Genomic DNA, 17823 nt, shown 5'->3' with positions numbered 1-17823 from the left:
AAATAGTTGATTTTAAACATATTTGTGTATTTACTTTGAGCTTGCCAGCAGACGTTAAAGTAGAGGAGAAGTGGGTTGTGGAGACAAAGTCCCGTTCTTTTAAAACAGATCGTCACATTTGATATTGATATCACAGTCATGATATTGTCAGCACTGGAAACCTGTGCATTTATAATGCAGAACATTATACATTCAGGGCTTACCGCCTGCCTAAAGACATGAAACTTGGATAAAAGCTGCCGTAGGTCTCACGGGCTAATAGGAGTCTGAAGGAAACGGCATAGAAGTGTTGTTCTTGCTTTTCTCCTCAGCAGATACACTTTGAGTCCACCTGGCTGGCAAGTAAATAGGGACCAATGACCTTTCATCTGACAATAATGTTTGGCCTACAGGTTAAAGCTCCGCAATGGAGCTTTTTCCATGTGTGAGTCCCACTTTTATATATCTCCTGCATGTGCTCATGTCTTGACATAGATGGATGAAGGTTGGATTTGGAAACATTTTATGGGGAAGGAAATGTATTCAGTATTTTTTTTAGGCACACAAGTAATGCTGAGTCAGTAAATACTACAGGACTAGTTTCAAACTCCACAGTGTACCACCATATTGTTGAAATATCAAAAGCTAAAGAATTATTTTTAAATCACTGACAACGTGAGTCTGTCTCACAGCTAAACCAGAACTCAAATATTATGATAGTTTATTGGCATGTAATATTATCTGTTTATCAGCTCCAAAGTGAAAAAAAGAATCTTTTGGACATGTATTTGATCTATAAATGAATGGCTGTGTAGGCAGTTAGACTTGTTTTTTGCACTGGCCCAAAGATACAGATATTAATTTCACATTTCAGAGGACATCAACATTGTCTGCAAGCACGTCAGTAACAAGCTTTTCAATAGAGAGAGATCTGATGTTCTTTATTGGATTAAAGTAGATTACACTGCATAAAGCCATGTTAATAAACTATCCACCTCATTCCATGTTATTCTTCACTCCACAAACATTTTTGACACATCTTCTTTTCAAAGTTGGTCTTCCCCACATAGTTGACTGCATTATAACCACTACACAATATTATGTTTGGGTTAATAGCATTTATTCTGGTGGTACATCAAAAATGAAGCCCTGGTATAAATTATCTAATAAAAATTAGATTATATTTTACATTTATGAATTCTTTTCATTCAAAGACTTTGAGTCCCCATCCTAAATCCAGTCCAGCACTTTGTATTCTTTATCCAGGCAGTCAAATCTTTTGTCCTTCCACTCAAATCCTAATGATTCAGATGGATGATTCTTCATTAGTTTCTCATACCTGCCTGCAGTCTGTACCATCATCTACTTTTGTCTTTAATGGCAGTCCATATGATTAATTGAATCTATTTTTGTTTTACATCGCAGGTGACATGGTATGACCGCTTATCAGTTTCTCGTCATTAGGTGTCGGGGCTCGACAATGGCGTGGCTGGCTTAGGTCGACATAACTTATCTGAATAATATATGGCCCCCGGGTTTTAGGTTCAGAATCCTTCCCCACAGGTAATAAGTCTTCATTTTTGCAGCCACGCTCCGTCCGTCAGTCTGGCTGGTCTCCAGTCTTAGGTGTAACGTTATCCCGCTGGGCCACGAGGCAGCTAAAGACCTAATCAGTACGTTTTTGACCTTATGAATTACAACTGTATCATTGAAAAGTTTGCCTGAAAATGATAAGTATGAAAATGTAGATCTCAAATCAAGCTATGAATGATGATGCTAACAGCTAACAGAATACAAAAAACAACAACAGAAGGACACAGTGGATCAAACGTTTAATTGCGAGACTTTCTTTATGCAAATGATTGGTGACAAAGATATACTACATGATTGTTGGAGAATACTGTATTTACATTTTGTACTGTTTGTACTTGTAAGTTAATCAATATGTTATTTTGTTTACTGTGTTTTTGTATGCTATTCAGCTTGTTGTATTTATTATGAGGGGTACAAAAATGTATCCTTGCATCCTCGGTCTACATATGAAACCTTTAATTACTGTATTTTATTTATTGGACACATGCAGCCAATCCCTTTTTAAGATGGCTTCTCTTTGTCACTAACCATTTGCCTTATGAAGGCCTAGTGCTTAAACATATTGCACCTTGGACAGTGTGTGTCTCTTTGGGACTACTAATACATTATCATCTTCATGTTATGTGATTTTATAGACCTGTGAAACTATGTGAGAGTGATGGCATGTGCTAGTCCTGTATTTTGAACTCTTGTGGCAGTGGCAGCTGTTAACACTGAAATGTGGTTTTAAAATGGTTTCATTTTGAAGGGACATTTCTCATTCAACAGGCAAGTCGCTTTAAACTTAGAGCACGCAGCCTGTCGTAAACTGGAGATTCTTTGTACCTTTTAATGAATTAACCTGACAGCAGGATCAGACTTTACATTCCCTTTGTATTCCCTCTAATAGCATGGAAGCTGTCCCCGCACCAGCTCAAAGACCTCATGACAAGGCTTGTCTAAGCCAAGGTGCAAAGTGACAGTGAGATTAGCCAGGCATGACATGCCAGGGAAGGTGGGGAAACTGGTGATAACGCCTGAAGCAGAAGTCTGGGTCAGGTTTGTGCCAGAATAGGGGTTGGCAGGATTGGCATCCCTTACATTCTGCACAGAGATGCCAGCTACCTGTGGGACAAGGGATGCGCGACCAATGTCATGTCTTCTGTGTTAAAATTTGCATTTTGCATGGGCTGTCTATTGTAATCCAACATCCATTGCTAAGGTGAGCTCACGTCCACAATATTTATTGCTTGACATCAGACATTGGAGGCAATAATGGGTCAAAATTAAGAAAAAAAAATTCTCACCATCTCAGATGATTTTAATATGCTATTGCTGTGTATATTTGAGCAGAGAGTTGCAGCATGAACTGTTATCAATTATACATAGCCTGGCCAAAAACAAAGTCTCCACCAAAAACAAAGGTCACACACTCTAATATTTCGTTGGACTGCCTTTAGCTTTGATTACAGCACGCATTTGCTGTGGCATTATTTTGATAATCTTCTGCAGTGTCACAAGATTTTTCCATCCAGTGTTGCATTGCATTTGACCAAGATCTTGTATTGATGATGGGAGAGTCTGACCACTGTGCAAAGCCTTCTCCAGAACATCCCAAAGATTCTCAATGGGGTTAAGGTCTGGACTCTGGTGGCCAATCCATGTGTGAAAATGTCGCTCATGCTCCCTGAACCACTCTTTCACAATTTGAGCCCCATGAATCCTGGCATTGTCATCTTGGAATATCCCCGTGAACATCAGGGAAGAAAACATCCATTGATGGAATAACCTGGTCATTCAGTATATTCAGGTAGTCAGCTGACCTCATTCTTTGGACGCATAATGTTGCTGAACCTAGACCTGACCAACTGCAGCAACCCCAGATCATAGCACTGCCCCCACAGGCTTGTACAGTAGACACTAGGCATGATGGGTACATCACTTCATCTGTCTCTCTTCTTACCCTGATGCCCCCATCAGTCTGGGACAGGGTAAATCTGGACTCATCAGACCACATGACCTTCTTCCATTGCTCCAGAGTCCAATCTTTATGCTCCCAAGCAAATTTAAGTCTTTTTTTCTGGTTAGCCTCACTGATTAGTGGTTTTCTTAAGGCTTAAGGCACAGCTGTTCAGTCCCAATCCCTTGAGTTCCCTTCGCTCTTACTTTCACTATTAAACATAGCCATGTGTTCTACTCTTATTTTTTTTGTTTAAGCGATCGCAATCAGTCAGGATTTTTTTCCGATCACATTTCTTCCTGGAAGACGATGGTTCCCCACTATCCTTCCAGTTTTTAATAATGCGTTGGGCAGTTCTTAACCCAGTTTTAGTAGTTTCTACAATCTCCTTAGATGTTTTCTCTGCTTGATGCATGCCAATGATTTGACCCTTCTCAAACAGATCTTTTCCGTGACCACAGGATGTGTCTTCCAACATGGTTGTTTAAGAAATGAGAAGCTACTCATTGCATCAGTTGGGGTTAAATGACTTGTTGCCAGCTGAAAGATAATCACCCATGCAGTAATTAACCAATAGGAGGCTCGTACCTATTTGCTTAGTTAAATCCAGGTGGCGACTTTTTTTTTTTTTTTGGGAAGGCAGTGTATTTACTTGAAGAGAGCTATATATTCTAAAGGCACAACTTGTTCATAGGGTATTGTGTATGCAATATCCATCATGTCCAAAAAAAATCTAGCTGTTTATTTTCCCAAGATTTCTTCCTCTTGTCATGTAACAGGTGAAAAATGGAGCACCGAGCTTTTTGAGTGCTTTCACGTGAATGTTCTATACCACACAGATGTGTTTACTGGACCGCAGATAATTCAAATGGATGGCACATAGCATGCCAAAGCTCAACTGAGCAGGACTTCATTTTGTAAACCATTTCACCATATCATTCACTATTATCCTTAACAATGGCTGCATGTGTTGTCCTGTGACAGGTACCTTTCAGGCAATTCCAGGACGTAAATGGGTTAGGCCATGCTCATGGTGATAGGAACATGTCTGTCATACAACACATACGCAGTTACATTGTCCCAGAGTTTTAAGCCTATCTTTTCACATAGAAGATAGATAGATTACCCTTTTTAATCCTAGAGGGCACCACTGTCGTTACACTGTACAGTGTACTTATACATTTGGGGTAATTTACCTGTGCTGACAGGGAGTGAAACCTATTTTTGAAAAATCTCATGCACAAATGTCTCATGGTCTCATCATTGTCTGTTTATCGAGCCACTGATATAACTAAACAATGTTCGCTTAAAGTCGTTTTACTGGTAAATGTCTTTTTGTTGCAAAACCATGGCTTTAGCAAAGCCGGAGATAGACAAATGGTCGTATAATATTGAACTAATGAGCTGAAACAGAACTACATTATTGTGTCTTACATTTAGACAGAAAATGACAAATCAGAACATACTGTAAAGGGCCATTATAATATGACCACCTGTAAATTATTATACAAGTCCCCATTTTGGGTCTTGATAAAAGCCCCTAATTATGATGGTATCCCAACCAGTATATGATATGTCTGCACATAAAATAAGAGCATGCGTTTTGTATCAGTCTGTCTTTAAGTTACCGTAATAGCGTGGATATTGGATTTAGCGACAAATAGCAACAGCCTAAACATAATGCTGTTGAGATGTGGCTTTCTATGGATAAAAGTATGCAAGATTAAATAAAGTGTCAGCAAATAAATCAAAAGTTGACATTCAATTTAACTTTGCTTGCTCTAATAAAGTTAAGCTAGTTCATGATACGTCTGGAGTCTTTTCCTCCTTTTTAAATAATTATACATCTCCTTAGTTTAAAAAAAGACCATGGCAGAGTTAGACCATGGCGGGCCACCATAGTACTAACATTGTATGGGAAACCCTGTTGCCCAAAGCGCGTCATTACCAAATGTTTTCCCTAGGTAAGTGATGCACACACATCCAGCCATCCATCAGATTCATCAGACCAGTACACCCTCTATTGCTCAGTGGTCCATTTCTGATGCTCATCCTTCCTTCCAGTAAACTGTGATGCACTGTGTGTTCTGACACATCAGAACCAGCATCCACTTTTTTTCAGCAATTTGTGTCACAGTAGCCCGTCTGTTGGATTAGACCCCGCAGGCCAACCTTCGCTCGCCGTGTGCGTTATTAAGCCTTGACCCACCGTGACACTGTCAGGGATTCACCACTTTTCCTTCCTTGAACCACTTTGGAGAGGTACGGACCACTGCGGTCTGTGAACACCCCACAAAAGTTGGCAGTTTTGGAGATGCTGTGATCCAGCCATCACAACAAGTCCTTCCACTTGCCAATACTTCCTGTTTCTAACACATCAACTCTGAGGATAAAGTGTTAATATATGACGCCTAATATATAGCACCCAGGACAGATTCCATGAAAACAAGATATTAAGTGTTATTCACTTTACCTGCTAGTGATTATAATGTTAGAGTACAGTTTGTATTTGAATACAGACATTCATTCTCTTTGTGGTTCCCTGTGGTAGTCAGTAACCAGTGATAGTATCTACATTAGGTAGACCAGGAATCTCTTCTGCCATTGCTTGTGAGGGTTTAACTTTATCTGCTTTAGAGTTAAAGGGTCATATGATACTTTATGTGGTGTGCTTTCCAACTACAGAACTCAATACTCTGTTCCATGTAAAGGTTTAGCCACCAACAGCTTCTGGGTCAGCATTCAGGAAGTGCGGGCAGAAAAACCACACAGACCATACATTATGCATTAAGATCTCACGGGCCTCCTGGAGTGCAACAACCAAAGTCTGAGCAGAAATTCATTCACAGCTGCAGCATCCTGGTCTGCTTTTCTCAAGATGTGAAGCGAGCTAGGTGGCTGCTCGGGTAATGAGACAGATGGACAACACAGATTGCTGACATTAGCCCGCTCTTTATCTAGATCATGATTCCTCATCAAGCTAATCATTTATCAGAAGAGGCCATCTTGTTTTTTTGGAGGGGGTAGAGGACAAGCTGTGCAGCCCTGGCTGCGTCAACACTTGACCACATGGAAAAATGGTATCGTGGAGTGTGTTGAAATGATAAAACATTAGGGGTCTTTTGCAAATGCTGTGTTGACTGAACACATCCTAACGTACTTGGAAGCTCAAGAAATGTGGGTTCTTACAAATGATTATTTCTGTCTACACCACTTTCAGGACTGACAAATGCACCTGTGCATTGAGTTAAAAAAACAAGAAGTGATCATCAGTTTAACATATCATTAAGCTTGTATTAAATTGGAGCTCTACCACGTAAAACCATCAGTGTCTCATAGGGTTTTTTGACCAACAGAGAAACGGTTGGTGTTTGTGCACTCTTTCTTCTCGGGAACCACAGATCATTAGCCCTGTAGTAAACCAACACATTTCAGCTGCAGCACAGGTTTCACAATCCAGTCCAGTCAAAGTCAAAACCTCGGATAATCTGCCAATTCTTCAGTAAGTGCCTCACCCTCCAGTGATTTTGACAGATGTTGAATTTAGTTTGAAAACTGAGGTCTGGTTGATGACATTATTGAGAAAAAAATCACTTCCAAATCAAAATTCAACATCCATAAAACACTGGAGGCTGATCTCAAGGTGACATTTGGTTTTGATGAAAAAGGATGGGATTTTATTTAATTTTATTTAATTTCAAAACCTCTGTAAACCAACAAATGTCAGCTGTGCTTAGTATTCTATTGGTATTGCAAGTAAATGTAGTCCTGACGTTGAACTTTGGTTGCCTGACATTATAACATTTGAGCAAAAATCAACACTGACTAAGCTATGACAAAGTGATTACCGTGTTATTCGGAGTGGTATTTATCAAAGGGTCAGTTGAGTTTGTAAGATTTATTAGCTTACTAAACTGCATGACAAAGAATTATTCAGCTAGTTGTTCTTATGTGAGAACTTTTATTACAGAAAATTTAAAATAGTCCAGATATGATGACCTGTCAGCTTTGTTGGATTCGATTTACCATCATGATTGTTAATTTCATAACTTTCTGCAGCATACTTTCTTGAAGACGTGTTCCCATCAAGTATTTATCAGTCTCCCTGTACTCAGAATAGGTTATGTGTCACCTACAAGAGAGCCTTCAACGTTGAGATGATTGAAACATATTCAGGGTTCTGCTGAAAAGCTACTGCTACAAATTATAGACTAATTATTGACACATATTAAATTCGTCACAACAAACAATAAGATGGATACAACATTGTGGTATCAGTATTTCAAACATTGTATTAATAGTGAGCACACTATAATATGAAAGTGGTTACAATGGGCCATAGTCTCTGGATACCCACTTCCTCTTTATTGTGTTTATTGAAACTGAACTGAATATACCACAGGGCAAAATCTTAATATTTCTTGAAACACACCATCAGGCCTGACATATTGGCCTGCTCCGTGCCACCCATCTGTTCACAGCTGGGCACAGTGGCAACAGCCAGTGATGTCCATAGTCAGTGCCACAGGGGTAGGAGGTGGAAAGGAGTCAGACTGCTCTAATGAGAGGCATACACACAGCCTGGGCGGAAATATAAAAGCGGCCCAGTGTTTTCCCTCTGAGTTTCCCATCTCTTTCCACGACCTAGTGGGAGATGAATGGCTTCATTTCCTTTTGCCCTCGGTTAAAGTGGCATCTCCTCCACTCATTGCCCCTCTCACCAACTGATGTTGGGAGAATAAGGAGAAGCGTGCTGGTCACATGCCAGGGATTGCTTTTTATATGTCAACAGAAAGACACACGAGCAAAGCAGGCAACATAAAGGCTGCAGGCAAATTGGATTTGAGTAATGACTCACCCTGTCACAGCAGACAGAGACGTGAAATGAGCACCCAGGACTTCAACAGACTGTGGCAAACTAGAGCAGAGCACAGTAGTCAAAACAAAGCTGGGTTATTTAGTTCGGTGTTTGTCTGAGTTTACGAAGCCTCAAGCTTGAAGGTAAATGACTTTACTGTGATGTGTGTTGCATGCTTTGTGATTAATTAGTCAATGATGAAATAGCTCCCCGACTTCATGAGCATTCACGGCCAATGTGTTATAAGGTAATATATGGAAAAACACAAAAAAATCCAAATTATATTATATTATTATATTATTCGTTAGTGTTTTTTTCACTCATGGATCATCAGGATCAGGTGTTTTCAAAAACACCACTAACTAACACCACTAACAAACACCACCACAGCCCAGGGGGAAAAGCTGCAGACCCTGCCAGCGTTAGAAGGACAAACAGAATTTAGGATTAAAGGAACTCTCGAGCCCAATGTCATGCTCAATAGATGGACTTGTACATCATAGGAGAAAGTAACTGTTATAAACAAAAACAAAGACAAACGGTTGCTCACTACATCAGTTCCAAGCTTTCATTTCACAGCTTGTCCTGGCTTGTGTTACAGTAAAGTGTAGGACTTAATGGGCAATTTGGCCATATCGCACAAATAATAATCTCATATCATGGTGCCATCTGGTAAAATAGCTATATTTGTAGTGTCCGTGTATAACCAGACTAGTTTAGTCTGGAGATTGACCAAAGTTAGTTAGGGAAATGCAGGAACTTTTTTAGAGGTATGTACAGCTATATGCTGTCGACAATGTGGGTACAAGGGAACTTAAACATCACTAATTAATCACAAAATAATGCCACAGAGTGGTGCATCACTGATTGATATTTAAAGTACCATGAGAGGCAGTGGTTTTAATGTTTAACTAAGTCCAATCAGATTACATTTCATAATTGTAATGATTCCCATCCCTTTCGCAGTAGGATTGGTCAGTAAATGTTTTACTCTTTAAATGGGTGAAAATGGCTGCACTCATCTGATTCACATGATCTCTGATTCTTCCCTCACCCCGGCCTCTTTCAATCAAGTAGCACTGATGAAGTGCTGACTATTTTCACGTAGCACAGACAAACTAGGGAACCTCTTGAGATGTTATCATGGTCTGGGTTATTAAGTACACTGCCACCCCAGAGAAAAATATAAGAATGATTTTTCACATTGATCATAGTGTAACTCTTTAGATAATCATTCAAACATGCCAAGGAATATTATTTTGGCTTTTGAAGATCCAAGGACCACCATTCCTCCAACTGATGCCACCTAAGTAAAGTACCTATTATTCATTCATACGGCATTCTCAGTAACTAATAGATACTGTGCTCATTTTACCTTGGTACTTTTTACATGATTGAGTACTTGACTCCTGAGAGATCTGGAAATTATATTTGAAGAATAAAGGGTGATAGGGAGTCACATTGTGCTGAAACACTTTAGACTCAGCAAATCCAGAATGGCAACTACTCGAGAAAGGGCTTCATTTTCATTGGCAGCTCCCTGAAACTTGTCAGCATTGATTAGTCATAATCACCTCCAATCACACAAAAGAGAATAAATGGCAATAGCTCCTTACGCCATCTCTACTATTCTGTCCGTACCAGCCAGCCTTCTAATCCAATTATGATCACACAGCGCTCAAGGAATCTCTCCTAAGATCAGCCTTTGTTGTTCGGTCCTTATAAAAGCTGCATTTACTCAAGCAATGTTGATACCAAATTTCTAATTTCTCCCACACTTGGTTCAGTTATTTTGTTTGATGGTTGCCAATGATAGATGATTGGTTTCCCTTGAGCTGTTGGCAGTGTTAAGCTAGTAATAATGGCAGTGCAGTCTGGGTCTTTGTTATTTCGGCAAATTACTGACGTACGTTTGTAACTTCATCTTCTTATTTGTTTAGAGGTGTTGAGCAAGGTATGCAGTTTGTTAATTTCACTTTTTGACCTCTATTAGTACATACATTTGTTCATTTAGAACTGAAGAAGCCAATTGCATATGGGGTGCAGTGTCTTCAAGAGAGCTATTTGTATAGTTTGCCCCATACAAGGCAGACATGAAAACTTATTTTCCATCTGACAAGTCTTAATGTCTTAACAGACATGCCAAATGGTAGATGCAAACACAAATACTTGTAGAACGGAAATTATGCATATGCTGCAATACTCTTACCTTTAGAAAAAGATAAAAGAAATAACATTCTGTGTAGTTAGCTAATGGGATAGTTTTATATCAACATAAGAATCCTACATATGCAATATTTAGAGTATAGTTGCTTGTATTCAATTAGATGTACAATACTTTAAACATCGCGGATATGGAAAGGTTGACTGGGTGAAATAAACAGCTGATTATCCATTGGCATACTTTCAGTCATTTCTTTGTTTTTCTTTGTGAAATGCAAATCGACCCCCTCCTTCCTTTCCTCCCTGTGTATCCATGTAAACATAAGAAAACGCAACACCAACTACCACAAGGGAATCTGTAATGCACTAGCAGCTGTTTTTTTTTCTTTTTTCTTTAACAGTGATTAAAGGGGAACTACCGTTTTTTTTTTACAACCTGGACCTTATTTCTGGCATATAATACGATCGTTTACTCACCCATATAACTTTGGTGTCATTTTTAGTCCTCGGAAGATATTTAGCTCCAGCGGAGCGTCGCATATATCCATATGGTGGGAGTGATCGGGGCACCGAAACGCAGCCTCTAAATAACGCATTATCTGCCGCAAAACTCGTACATTTCCCCAATATTTTGTTATGATACATTAGTACTATTCCCCGTTGAGTCTGGAGTTACCTGTTATCTATTTGCGGATGTGCAGCGGTTTGTTGTTCTTTGGCCAGCTGTTCCTCTCTCTGCCTCCGCATCCTCCTTTCAACAAGCTCCTTATCCATATACTCTGGCTCAAAACGGTAAGGACGTCCATCATAAACAAAGTCGTTGTCCACAACCTCAGAATCAGAAAAATATTCAGCCATGTTGCAAAAAACTAGCAGTAGCAAATTACAGGTAAACAAGCTGCGCGGGGTGACATCAGAGATGACATCATCCAGGTCAGAGGTTAGTAGGTCAATCTACAGACCCCGGATGATGATAACGGGTAACTCCGGACTTAACGGAGAATAGCACTAGCGTATCATAACAAATATTGGTGAAATGAACGAGTTTTGCGGCAGATAATACGTTATTTAGAGGCTGTGATTCGGTGCCCCATTCACTCCCACTATATGGATATATGCGGCGATATCCTATCGTCCGAACGACTAAAAATGACACCAAAGTTATATGGGTGAGTAAACAATCGTATTTTATGCCAGAAATAAGGTCCGGGTTGTAAAAAACGGTAATTCCCCTTTAAGTTATTTAGGGTACACTGTGGATTTTGATGGATTTTGTGGATTTTGATTTAAAAACAAATAGGTGTTTACATAAATCCCATCCATCACTCAAGTTCGGCAAGGAACACGTGATATGAATATATGAAGGCTGAAACAGTCCTATAGATAGATACACCGGCCGAGGCTCCGTCCATTTTTAGATCACTCTAGATTGACTTCAATTAAACGTCAAGGTGTAAGTGCAGATACTCGGCATCTCCCAAAGTGGTTGTCTGCACATACCTAGTGGACATAATAACATTTTGACAACCACAAATAAACAGCAAACATTTAATGCAGGAATAAACTGTAAAACTGCTGCTCCTTCCCCTATCTTCTTCTCCTCCACTGTATTTTTTTTCCTTTAGACAAAAATTTCTGTCTGCTCAAAGCTGAATGGTAGCTAATTATTTTTGTTATCTTTCACTATGGCTAGAGGCCCTATCAGACTTATATGCATGCACTGCAGATAAGGGCTTATTGGCAGAGAGAAGCGGACGATTTTTAATCATAAATACGGGCAGCTCTGCTCATCAAAGTACCACTGTCTGTAGTTTGTCTAATCTGGTCTTTCCTAACTCACCCCACTTCCTATGTTTTACCAGCATGGTTTTATTTTTTCCCTAATATTGCCCTCCCTCTGTCACTCTTTTCTCCTTTCTTGCCCAGTATTTGTGTGATACTATCAGCACAGATGCTTTCAAATGAACTCCCCTGCATTAATGGTTAACATAGCTTTCCAGGTGTTACCCAAATGGTTCTGCTTGTCCAGCGATCTGTTGTTGTTGTTGTTGAATAAAACCGTCTTCTCCAGCTGTACCGCAGTCCTTCGTTGCACAAAAGGGGCAGAGCTACTGATGCAAAATGACATGATAATTCTTACTTACAAACGTTTTTTGTTTGTTTTTTTAACGTCTTTGCAGACTCAGGGTTTCGGCCGTGTAAATGTGTACCATGTTCTTCCCGATATAAAATGTCAATGCCTCTGTAGTCTCCTTACATCAGTTCTCCGTGTGGTTACAAGGGGTGACACTGGAATAATGTAGCTGCTTTTTCGCTGTGGTTTTGAAGATGGGTCGGGAGCTAGCGTCAGCATCTTGCAGGGACACCCACCGCTACACTGCTTCCGTTGACTGTATGCTTTAGTGTCAGGTGCTGCCACACGTTTGCTGTCATGTTTAGTTTTGTTTCAACATTTAAGAAATTTTACACAGCATAGGAGCATGTTTGATGTCGAACATTTCAAAACAAAAACATTTTCATGTCGCTGAAGAAAAATGACTCTCTTTTTAGTCTGTATAATTTGGTTTTGTTTTGTTGTCGCCTGGTAAAACTCGGTGACTTAAAGGAAAACTATGGCTGCCCATGACACTACAGAGAACCACATGGCATCTTGATGTTATGATTTAGTTATTTTTCTTGTCTTAACCAGAGAACAGGTTTTTTTTTGCATGATTTTACACAATGTGAACATGCATCTGATGTGAGTTTTAAAATCTTAGCCTAATGCTTCAAAGCAATAGAAGTTGTTTTTCTCATCATAGGACTTAAAACACAGTTTGTATTAAATTCTTATTAAACTAATTTGTCATCAGCACATATTGCAGATCCTGAACACATAACCCTGATTACTCAAATGAGTGACTGATGATATCTGCAATACGTTTTCCCTCACCTAAATGTAATCAACTGGAGGGAACGCTTCCTCTTTGTTATTAGAAATTAGTCATCACAGCTCAAATTTACATTCTCTGCTGCTTATTGACTCTAGGTGGAAGAGATTATTTTTCAGTCACTCTGAGTCTTAAAAAATGACTGCAGTATTTCATTTCGCATCTCATCTTTCCTTTCTCACCTTAGTAGATGCTTTGTGTTGTCCCTGGTGGGCAAAGGCATCAAACATAATCACTGCTTATATTGCAATATTTGCGTAGTGTTGTAAGCTACACATGGATGCATTGTCTATGCTGATGAGTTACTTGGCATGAAAGTAGTACTGCATGTATGATGGTTTGTTCTAATGGACAAATGTAGACTCCATCAGTAAAGCAAGATACACGGTTAATAATGGAAAGCAAGAAGAGCAGTTTACAATGCATCGCATCCTTGATTATCACCTCAATTATATTTGTGTGAAGCCCGAGTCTGAGGTAGAAAGAAAAGCATTGTTTTGTCTTTGCATTTTAGTATATTCGAAGGATGCCGTGATGTCTCCCACTCCTGTTTTATCTTTGGTTGAGACATTTCTGATATAAACCAGGCACTGGTGGCAATCCGGTCGGGCAAATAGACAGGGTGCTGTGGGCCTTTACATGTTGGGGTGAAAGTCTGTCAGGGTGGCTGTTTTCTTTTCTCTGTGCTGATGCTGACATTAGGCTGAACAGAAGAATGCAGACTCTGTTTCACGGCTGGTATGTGTATAATGTCATTGTTGTCTTGCCAGCTGTCACCATTGTTGTTGACTAGTTCTCACAGCTTGTTCGCTATTACAGGAGGCTTCAGCTCCCGTCTTATTTTGCTCATGATTCGGAGCAGACCCATCTCATTGGCAATTAATACGCCGGCCAGGATGAGTGATGCAAAGAAATTGCCCATGATGACATTCCTCTTTTCTTGTGAAACACAATCTATGAGATGCATCGCGCAGTTTTTCACAAGTAGAACAGGGCCTCTCATCATTAAGGAAATGGGCCTAATTGGTCTGGCATAACTTCATCATCATCATTCTACTTCATTTGAGTCAATGTACTTCTGCACAATTTGTTCCAAGTGATTGTCTTGTCATTTATCTCTGTTGTCAAAATACACAAACTGGTCTAAGTATAACTATTTGTGTCATTGTGCCTCTGAAACGGGGCAGATGGAAGTCTTTTGGTCGACGTTGTCCTAGTTCCATTTTTAGGGAAGTTCACGAAGCCAGCCTCCCGGTCTCTCACAATAAAGTTCACTGTCGGGTCCTGTTTAACAACACTTGAGTGGGGTACAGCATGCCAGGTTGGTTCAGACGTACAATATAGTTTCACAACACACACACTCACACACACTGTATTATTATTGTTTCTTTTACAAGACCTTTGATACCACTCTGTATCACCAAATAAAATCAGTTTGTCATTGTTTCAACTATGGCTGACTACGCTGAACATGACAAATCTCGAACAAACTTCCTCCAAGTTTGTGCAATAAAGACTCTAATAATACAGTCTTTGTGGACGGCTGTGGCTCACGTGGTAGGATGGGTTGATGCTTGGATCCCCTGCCCGTCCACATGCCGAAGCATACAAACCCAACATTGCCACCCATGGAAGCTGAACACCTTGCATGGCAGCTCTACTGCCATTTGTGTGTGTGAATGAGATTTACATTGTAAAGTACCACTAAAGTTGACAAGTGCTATGTAAGTGCACACTATTTACCATACCTTGTTTTGGAAACTTTCTTTCATAAAATCATCTGAAAGGTTTGGACATGCCTCAGGAGCTTTGAAAGTTACGGAGCAGTTAGTTTAGCTAGCTAAGTCGGTGACATGTTGGTAGACAATTCCCATTGCTGCTGTAAGAAAAAAATTGTACACGAAAGGAGCAATCAATCAACGAAATACCTACCAGTGGTTTCTGCACATGCCTTGAAGCCTGGAAAGATGAATAGTTGTTATCTTGAGATGAATCTCATGAGAATGCAGCCAGTTGAGACCTGTAGCTAGTTTCAAGTTGTCTTCAGAACGTTGTCCGTGGTATAAAGAGGTTCGATTTTAGACTCCTGTTTTGACTCCTGTGCCAAAACTACAAGCAAAATATTCAGGAAGCTTCAACCTTGTGCAATGAAATATGTGGAACATAACAGACACAACCTGATACTGATCTGAGGTCTGTTTTCATTTTGCCGACTGAGAGACAACACTGCACACTGAAATTCTTTCTGTGCCCTACTGTACTGCACAGATGGTGCAATACTTTTTTATAAGTCTCAAGGATCTGTCTTTCAGTCTGTCTCCCCGCATATGTGTTTTAGTTTCTAAACAAATATAAAAAAAAGAAATGCCCTTTTTGGTCTTGTTTGCAGTTACTTTTGGTTCAAAAATTTATTTTTGTATCATCAATTCCGTAGCATATGTTCCTGTGATACCGAGCAGATATTTTAATAGTAATATTCAAATGTTTTTCAACAAAAGGACTATAGTCATCAAAAAGCAATTTGGTGCATGCCAAACAAAAAGTTATCAGATATTGTTTGGTTTGGGAACCTCTAGTAGGTCTGCATCTGAAGCCAAGCGTATTAACAACTGTGATGGTAGTGATAGTGCATGAACTCCTGCTCACCTTCCTAGTTGTCACTAAAAACCTATTCATTGGCAGCGGCTGCAGATAGGTTGGACACACGCGCACACACCCCCCCACACACACACACTCTCACTCATGTATGGCTCCCGAGGATCTGCTGGAATTGGTAATGACACGATCCATCTCTAACCCATTTCCAATTCAGCTCTGGGAAATGAGATAGGATGGTAATGGAATCTCATTGATCTGAGTTTGCTCTCATGTTTATGGTCCATAAGTGTGGAAGTCATTTCTAATGTTCTTTCACCACGTTAGATCTTTTTGCATGCTATTATATTTGCAGGAGTTTTCATTCTGCTTTAGTGTTGCAGGGCAAACTGGATATGTGTTGTGTGAAATGTTGTGTTTTTAAACACTAGCCTAAGTTGTACAATGTAAGTTATAATTTTAGTCATTTATAGTCAGCCACAAGTAAAATGCTAATTGTGTTTTCTGGCAGACAAGCTGTTTAGTCACTGTAAAAGGTTGGTCAGGATGTGTTGTTACTCAGATTTCTTTTGTATCACATTTTTTTGATACACAGTATGATGATGCATGACTTGGAGCTAAAAGATTGTTGTTTTTTCAGAGTGTGTGGCTTTTCGATCAAGATGATACAAGAACAGAAAGTGTGACTTAAAAAAGAGAAGGAGCATTTGGCTCTTTTTAATCATTGCAGGGTTTTTTTTTTTCAGTGCCTTTTGGCCACAATCAACAAGTTCTTCGATGGGTTGCTGTGACAACAAGCCGCAACTCTGACAAGCTCAGGCAGACGTCTCTGTGAACTTACTAAAACCTAACTTCACTCTGCAAAATGCCACAAAACAAAATGCCAAAACCATGAATGTATATAAGGTTAATGCAAGTGTGGAATAGAGCTGGAAAAAAGGACGCATCCCCGTGACCTGCCTCAAAGTCAGTTGCAGCGCAAGATGAGCTGGCCTTTCAGTCACGAAATCATGCGACTGAACGATAAGGGGAGCCCTATTACTCTGGATGTTTGAGCCTCCCTCCAGATCATCCCAACCACTGTCTTCAAAGAAGCTTGCACACACATACACACACACACACAGACAATGCCCTTACCTTATCTACCTTACCCTCTACTTGCCGCGGTCCAAAACTATTATCCTGTAGTCCATTCACTAATTCCAGCAATTCCTTTACAGACGCACCCACTTTCATATTCATGGTGAATATGATTGGGCTGACTGCGCAAGACCGCGGCAATATGGCTTACCGTTGCATCACAAAGTATCAAGCGAAGTGTGAAATTAACTGATGAGATGACATGTCAAGATTGTTCCCTGTACATGAGGAGTGAAGAGAATGGTCTGGCCCCAATCCGTGAACGGTATAAACGTTATTATCTATATTAGATGTGGCTTAAAACATCTATGAAAACAGTGTGGATGTAGGTGTTGGTCTCGTGGTGAGCTACAATAGCGGAAATGTGTGAATGCTGTCTGGTAGTCCCTCTCCCGTTCTTATACAATTCATGAAAAATGCCATTTGGAAGTCGGTTTCATTTTCTATTGTTTTGCGAGGAGCTTGAATTAGGTGTGTTTTTACGCAGATTCCATTGTTTACCCCACTGTGGGCACCTTTTGGCTGCTTGTTAGTTTGGTGATGTTTGGCCGACTGCATTATACATTCGCTCCAACCCGTACTGCAATAACAGCACAGCACTTTGCAAAGCTGCGTAGAAACAGCAT

The sequence above is a fragment of the Chelon labrosus genome (genome assembly GCF_963514085.1).
Source record: "Chelon labrosus genome assembly, chromosome: 1".
Lineage (NCBI taxonomy): Eukaryota > Metazoa > Chordata > Actinopteri > Mugiliformes > Mugilidae > Chelon > Chelon labrosus.
Note: the sequence above shows the minus strand (reverse complement) of the source record.